Raw genomic sequence first — 7,777 nt, forward strand, 5'->3', positions numbered from 1 at the left:
TTTTCTCGGAAACGGTGTGAGGTAAAGATGTGAAATTTACAGGAGTATTAGATCATGACATTCTCTTTGTTTCGAAGTTGTTTTCGTGTGTTTCCGGTACTTCCTGTCCGAACCGGAAGTGAACTTGTGTTTGGTCAATTTTCAAATTTTTTGTTTTATAATATTTTTTCAAGATATTATTATATATACCAGAGGTTATTCTACAAATACTAAATATATAATTTGTTTTAAAATTGGATTGCGCATTTTCTAGATTTAGGTACCGTCATTTCCCCCATTTACCTAGTGTGTATACAATGGGCAAAGAAAGATAACTCTGACTTGTAAGTGAGAATAGAACTTTCGAGATAAAGGCGGAAATAGTATCGATGACGTCTGAGACATATACACTCTCCATATCAAAAATATTTAGACGTTCCATATGCACTGTTCTAAATGTAAGAGTACGTTGGTTACCGCTTCCAGTGCATTTATAGTTTAAAGTTGCCAGTGTAGTGTAAGTCTGTATTGACAGTTAATTGATTTACACATGAATATATCTAAAAAAAATTAATATATATGCTAGGTAGCTAATTCAAGTAAATATATTATAAGCACTGAATATACATTTATAGTGATGGACAGACATGCAATTTTATCTATCTCGTATAGTAAGTTCAAAATACGATAGTTATAAGCCTTCTATAATGTAGAAGATTTATTATTCTCTATGATTTGAATGCGAAATTATCCCGATTTCCGAGTTTTATTTTCGATATTAAAAAATATTACATACACTCAAAAAGGAATTGAGAGATAGAAAATTGTAATACAGTACTGTTTTAAAGCCTTTATAAATAAATTGATATCTGCCACTTAAAAGAAAGAAAAAAAACCTATAGATTAGATTTGGTTATTACATGTATATTTGATAAAAAGTTAAATTATTTATGACACATGATTTATACTCTATATACCCAAGGAATTATAAAAGATGTGAAAAGACGATTCTTGTGAAATACTCAAAGAGTTAAAAAAAATATGTGAAAGCGCGATTCTATGTGAAATAATGGTACGCTATATGTTTCTTTTGAAAAAAAAAACATGATAAAAAAATTGCACAGGTCTCTTGATATGTGGGATAAGTATATGATATATAATTATGTACATGCAACTGACGTCCGTACTTTTCCTTATAATTCATAAAACATAAAACTATCTAATTCCTTTGAAGCCCCCCACCCCCGTCTTGATTAATATTTGGAGACGTTCGTGCAGCTAGGCATTTGAATTATATATTCGTTTTAGATTTAAATCTGGAACATGTGAATATAATTACCATTTACATGTATACAGAATTTCATATTCTATAATGGTAGATTTGTCATTATGAAATGTTCAATTTACGTCTGAGAGAGAGAGAGAGGGAGAGAGAGAGATTCCCTCTTAATCCCGATCCTCCTATCCATTTACATAGACCAAAAATTAGTTCTATATCGGTCACACCCATTCTTTATTAAATGTTTTCTGATTTCATAGTCAGTCATGGTCACATCCTGTATATTTTTCAGCTTAAAAAGTATCACACGAAGTGCACGTGTGTTCACCCGTCAATCAAAATCACTTGACGCTGTATGCACTGCAATTAAGTAGCCTGAGTTCGAAATGATCTTGAAGTATGATCTTTAAGTAAATCTGATGCAACAAACTTGTGAAAAAGTAGAATGAAATAAAAAAAAATAAAATATCTCGGTATTATGAACTTCGATTGTGGGACGTGGAGACCGGTCCTTTGGATGAGATCGTATAAATCGAGGTCCCTTGTCGCAGAAGGTGCTGGCATAAAAAAGATTCCCCACTGCTCAATTTCGATAAGTGCCAAAGTATAGGACAAAAATTTGCAGTTTCCACCGGCGAGTGGTGGCGTCTCCATGTGAGTGAAAAATTCTGGAGAGGGACGTTAAACAACATACGTATAATCAATCAATCAATCAATCGATTGCTGAAGAATTACTGTAATTGAATAGGTATGCTGTCAAATCTTGATATTATAACTTTACAAAACTCAGTGACTTTACGTTTAGTGTGATACTAACTTAATTCATTACATTTATTAGCTCACCTGAGCTGAAAGCTCAAGTGAGCTTTTCTGATCACATTTTGTCCGGCGTCCGTCTGTCCGTCTGTCTGTCCGTCTGTCCGTCTGTCTGTCTGTAAACTTTTCACATTTTCAACTTCTTCTCAAGAACCACTGGGCCAAATTCAACCAAACTTGCCACAAAGCATCCTTGGGTAAAGGGGATTCAAGTTTGTTCAAATGAAGGACCACGCCCTCTTTCAAGGGGAGATAATTAGGAATTAGTGAAAAAATAATGGCATCATTTAAAAATCTTCTTCTCAAGAACCACTGGGCCAGGAAAGATGAAACTTATGTGGAAGCATCCTCAGGTAGTGTAGATTCAAGTTTGTTCAAATCATGACCCCCGGGGGTAGGGTGGGGCCACAATGGGGGATCCAAGTTTTACATAGAAATATATAGGAAAATATCTTTAAAAATCTTCTTCTTAAGAACAGCAAAGCCATGATTGGTCATATTTTTATGGAAGCATCCTCAGGTAGTGTAGATTCAAGTTTGTTCAAATCATGTACCCCGGGGATAGGGTGGGGCCACAATGGGGGATCCAAGTTTTACATAGAAATATATAGGAAAATATCTTTAAAAATCTTCTTCTTAAGAACAGTAAAGCCAAGATTGGTCATATTTATATGGAAGCATCCCCAGGTAGTTTAGATTCAAGTTTGTTCAAATCATGACCCCCGGGGGTAGGGTGGGGCCACAATGGGGGATCTAAGTTTTACATAGAAATATATAGGAAAATATCTTTAAAAATCTTCTTCTTAAGAACAGCAAAGCCATGATTGGTCATATTTATATGGAAGCATCCCCAGGTAGTGTAGATTCAAGTTTGTTCAAATCATGACCCCCGGGGGTAGGGTGGGGCCACAATGGGGGATCTAAGTTTTACATAGAAATATATAGGAAAATATCTTTAAAAATCTTCTTCTTAAGAACAGCAAAGCCATGATTGGTCATATTTTTATGGAAGCATCCTCAGGTAGTGTAGATTCAAGTTTGTTCAAATCATGACCCCCGGGGGTAGGGTGGGGCCACAATGGGGGATCCAAGTTTTGCATAGATATATATAGGAAAATATATTTAAAAATCTTCTTCTTAAGAACAGCAAAGGCATGATTGGTCGTATTTATATGGAAGCATCCTCAGGTAGTGTAGATTCAAGTTTGTTCAAATCATGACCCCCGGGGATAGGGTGGGGCCACAATGGGGGATCCAAGTTTTACATAGAAATATATAGGAAAATATCTCTAAAAATCTTCTTCTTAAAAACAGTAAAGCCATGATTGGTCGTATTTATATGGAAGCATCCTCAGGTAGTGAAGATTCAAATTTGCTCAAATCATAACCCCCGGGGGTAGGGTGGGGCCACAATGGGGGATCCAAGTTTTGCATAGATATATATAGGAAAATATATTTAAAAATCTTCTTCTTAAGAACAGTAAAGCCATGATTGGTCATATTTATATGGAAGCATCCTCAGATAGTGAAGATTCAAGTTTGTTCAAATCATTACCCTGGGGATAGGTTGGGGCCACAATGGGTGATCAAAGTTTACAGAGGAATATATAGGAAAGTCTTTTTCTCAAGAACAGAAAAGCCATGATTAGTCAAATTGATATGGAGACATCTTTGGGTAGTGTAGAATGAAATTTGTTCAAATGAGGGCCCCCGGGGGTAGGGTGGGGCCACAATGGGGGATCAAATTTTTACAAATGAATATATGGGAAAAAAAATCTGCTGCTCAAGAACAACAAAGCCATTTGTTATATTGATATGAAAGCATCATCAGGTACTTTAAAATTCAACACCCCCCTCCCTGTAAACTTTTCAATACTGTACTGATTTTTGCTTTTTTTCCTAGCCAATGTGCTCAGGTGAGCGATGTGGCCCATGGGCCTCTTGTTTTATAACACCATCACAATTATGCCAAAATATACACACAAGGAAGTTTATGATAGTACGGTGTTCGTTCGTCTGTTTGTTTGTCTTAGAAATGATTGCAAGCAATTTTTTTTTTAAATTGCAAATGATATACGTTTATCTCTTATAGGTGCCAAATGTATTATACAAGATTGATAATGAAAATCAAGGTACCTTAAGTACTGAAAGGACTTTTTTCCAGTTATTTTTTTCTTTCACAGTAAATATGATATGTATGTTTTTTACATAGAAAAAAAAGCAAATTCTTACAGATTTAGAAGAACGGAAGACTTTTTTGTTGCCATGGCAACAAGAGTCTAGTTAGGGTCTTCCGTCTCCAACGGAAGACCCTTCTATTATTCTATTGTTTCTTTTTCACTTTTATTATTAAGGTCTTCCGTCTTCACGGAAGACCTTATAGTGATTCTACTGTTTCTTATTATTATTATTATTATTATTATTATTATTATTATTTTTTAGACAAATTTTGTGCACGGAATATCTCGAGAACTATTCAGTGGATTTTCTTCAAACTTTCAGAGATAATGCGCTATAAAATGCCATTGTTACATTTGAAAGAGTTTTGGAGAAATTCGCTTCCGGTTCCAAGTTATGGACATTTTTCTGATTTTAAAATGAAATTTTATCCACGCGAGATCTAAAGAACGGCTAAAGATATGAACTGGAGACTTGTTGGAGAGCATAGAACATGACTTCTAGATATGCGGGTTTGCCTTTTCGTGCGTCGTGAGTATTTCCGGTCGCTACCGGAAGCGAATTTAAAAAGTCAATTTTTTCAACTTTTACGTTTTTCAATATTTTTTTTTAATTTTAATAGAGGTAATAGAGATTCTTATCGTAATGCTTAATATATAATTTGTTTTTAAAATTGTCCACCAGAAGATATTTTAAAAATAGATTTTTTAGACAAATCTTGTGCACGCAATATCTCGAGAACTATTCAATGGTTTTTCATCAAACTTTCAGGGATAATGCGCTATAAAATGCCATTGTTACATTTGAAAGAATTTTGGAGAAAATCATTTCCGGTTCCAAGTTATGGACATTTTTCTGATTTTGAAATGAAATTTTATCCACGCGAGATCTAAAGAACAGCTAAAGATATGGACTGGAGACTTGTTGGAGAGCATAGAACATGACTTCTAGATATGCGGGTTTGCCTTTTCGTGCGTCGTGAGTACTTCCGGTCGCTACCGGAAGCGAATTAAAAAAGTCAATTTTTCAACTTTTACGTTTTTCAATATTTTTCTTTGATATTAGTGGGGTAATATTTCTTTATAGATGCTAGTTACTGAACATAATAGGTATCGGATTCCTTGAGCGTCATATGGCGAAACGTGTTTTGTTGCAAAACATTCTAGTCTTTTCATTAATGTGTTACTAATTGGAATAATCCACTTTGGGGGTAAAGAGAAATATAAAATGTGTAAGGAAACTTAGCGCTGCCTTTATGTTATTTGCCTGTATACGATATGTTATATATACAGTGTGATAAATATACATTCTTAGGCTCGAAATTCAGGCTATAGCAACATATATTTTTTTAAATTTCATTGAAGCTATCACGTACACTTATTCAATTGAAGACACATTCCAAACAAAAGGCGCGAAGATTTACTCGTGACCTTTGGCGCGAAATATTGATCTTGACCCGCCTTTCACAAATGGTCTGATGCAGTAGTGTAGAAGTACAAAAAAAGATTACGCGGACATGTCTGTATTTGGAATTGCATAGAATAGAAAGTTGAATGCATAAAGAATAAAGGAAGTAAACACAATAGTTTTTTTTTTTTAATTTTGATCAGTAACAGATTATTTTCTCCGCTATCAGTTATTCTTAAAACTCAAGTAACAAATCCGATGTAAATCTACTAGTACTTGCACAAAATTTAGCTGGCTAGTTTTCATCCTATAATTCCGCACTATAAGAAAAAAAATTAACCTGCCTGACACTCGTTACTTCAGGGAATGAGTGCAAGGTAAACATCGATGATGGCTGGTACATTGCGCTAATGTAGTGGTTTCAATATTAAAGAACAAGGTTCAATTAGGGTCTTTTTTGGCCCTGTGAATTTCAGAAAAATTGAAACTGCTTGGTTTTAGTTGACAATGCATTAAATATCATTTAAACCTTTGATGACTGCGTATCTATCAAAAAGACGTAATTTTCTGGCTAGCCAATGCATTATGACGTCATGAAATGCGCCATTTTCCTCATATCCTGAAAAATTCTAAAAAACAGCCAATTTTTAAAGCTATTTTTCGATATTTAATATAGAGCGTAACCTCTGATCTTAAATATGCAACTATTAACTGATAGAACTATTTCTGAGGATTAGAAAACCTGTTTTATTTTTTTTTAGATCAGAGGGTGCGCTCATATTATTTCTCTTCTGTGAAAGTACTCAAATATACTAGTTTTCCTTAAAATTCAATAACATTGCAATTCCATGAAGCCTGTTTTCCAGAACCTTTGCTTTAAGGAGAAAATTTTTAATAGGTTATGAAAGCACTAAGTATCTACTTTATCTTGATGTTTAAAATGGAACATAAAGTGTTAGTCAATAAATTGGTATATCTACAGGTCCATTTTATGCATAAAGTGAACCTAGCTCTTTTCAGGCAGCCGATCTTGGTTTAATCCCGACTATATCTGAATTTTTTGCATTTTTCGTTTTTATTTATCTAGAGTAACCTTAAATATCTTTCAAAATTTCACTTTTGGTCGCGTGTTTTTCTGTCCTCAAAATGAGAAATTGTCTGAGCGACATCTCAAAAATAGGTAAAAGATTAAAACACCAAATTTTTATGAGTAACAGACCTTGAGGAGTAGGCAAAACCATTTTGGATAAACGCGTCAGTCTAAACTTCCGGTCGTCACAGGAAGTCATCAAAGAAATAAAAAAATTTAACTTTTCTTTTTAAAATTAAAGTTTGCATTAATTTATTGTATCTCTTTCGCTGTTTTAAAACTTCAACTTCCGTTTTAGGTGATAAACTAAGTTATTTCGATATTTAACTTTTGTCATAAATATTGCTTATCGATAAAGTACTTGAAATGTTTTTTATGCATTTTGTAGATACTGCAAATGTCTACAGAAACGTCAGAGATTTTTTTTTTAAATAAAATTCACTTCCAGTCGCTTGTTTACCTGTCCTCAAAATTAGAATTTGTTTTCACAATATTGCTCGGCAACAGTAAACGATTGAAGTCTGAAACTTTCAGGACTGATAGTCAGTCATCAGTTTTCTTAATCGCGAGAAAATCTCGTATCGCTGTTACTTCCGGTCGTGACAGGAAGTGATGCAAAAAAGTGAATGGTTAATAGTTAGCTCGTTGGATTTTCAGGCTGACGACCAGGGTTAAATCTCCAGAGTGTCTGAATTTCTTTTATCACCTTTTCAGCTTGAATTTACGTTTTTATTCTCAAAATCGGACGGAAGACCTCTCATTGCTCGCAATGAGTTTCTAGTTATTATTATTATTATTCTTTTTTTTTTCTTTACAATTTTTGTGCAGAAGATTTCTCGGAGTTGGCTCGATCGATTTACTTGAAAATTTCAGGGAAGATGTATCTTTGTCTGAACCTTATACTTTTTTCTTATTTTTTTGAAATTCACTTCTGGTCGGAAGTTATCGCCCTTTAATCAAAATTCAGAGGACCTCCTTGTCTGCAATGGAACTCAAAAACGATAATAGCTAGAGTGCTGAAATTTTCA

This window comes from Saccostrea echinata, unplaced genomic scaffold, assembly GCF_033153115.1.
Source record: "Saccostrea echinata isolate AGI-Se365-2 ecotype Australia unplaced genomic scaffold, CSIRO_AGI_Sech_v1 ptg000004l, whole genome shotgun sequence".
Classification (NCBI taxonomy): Eukaryota; Metazoa; Mollusca; class Bivalvia; order Ostreida; family Ostreidae; genus Saccostrea; species Saccostrea echinata.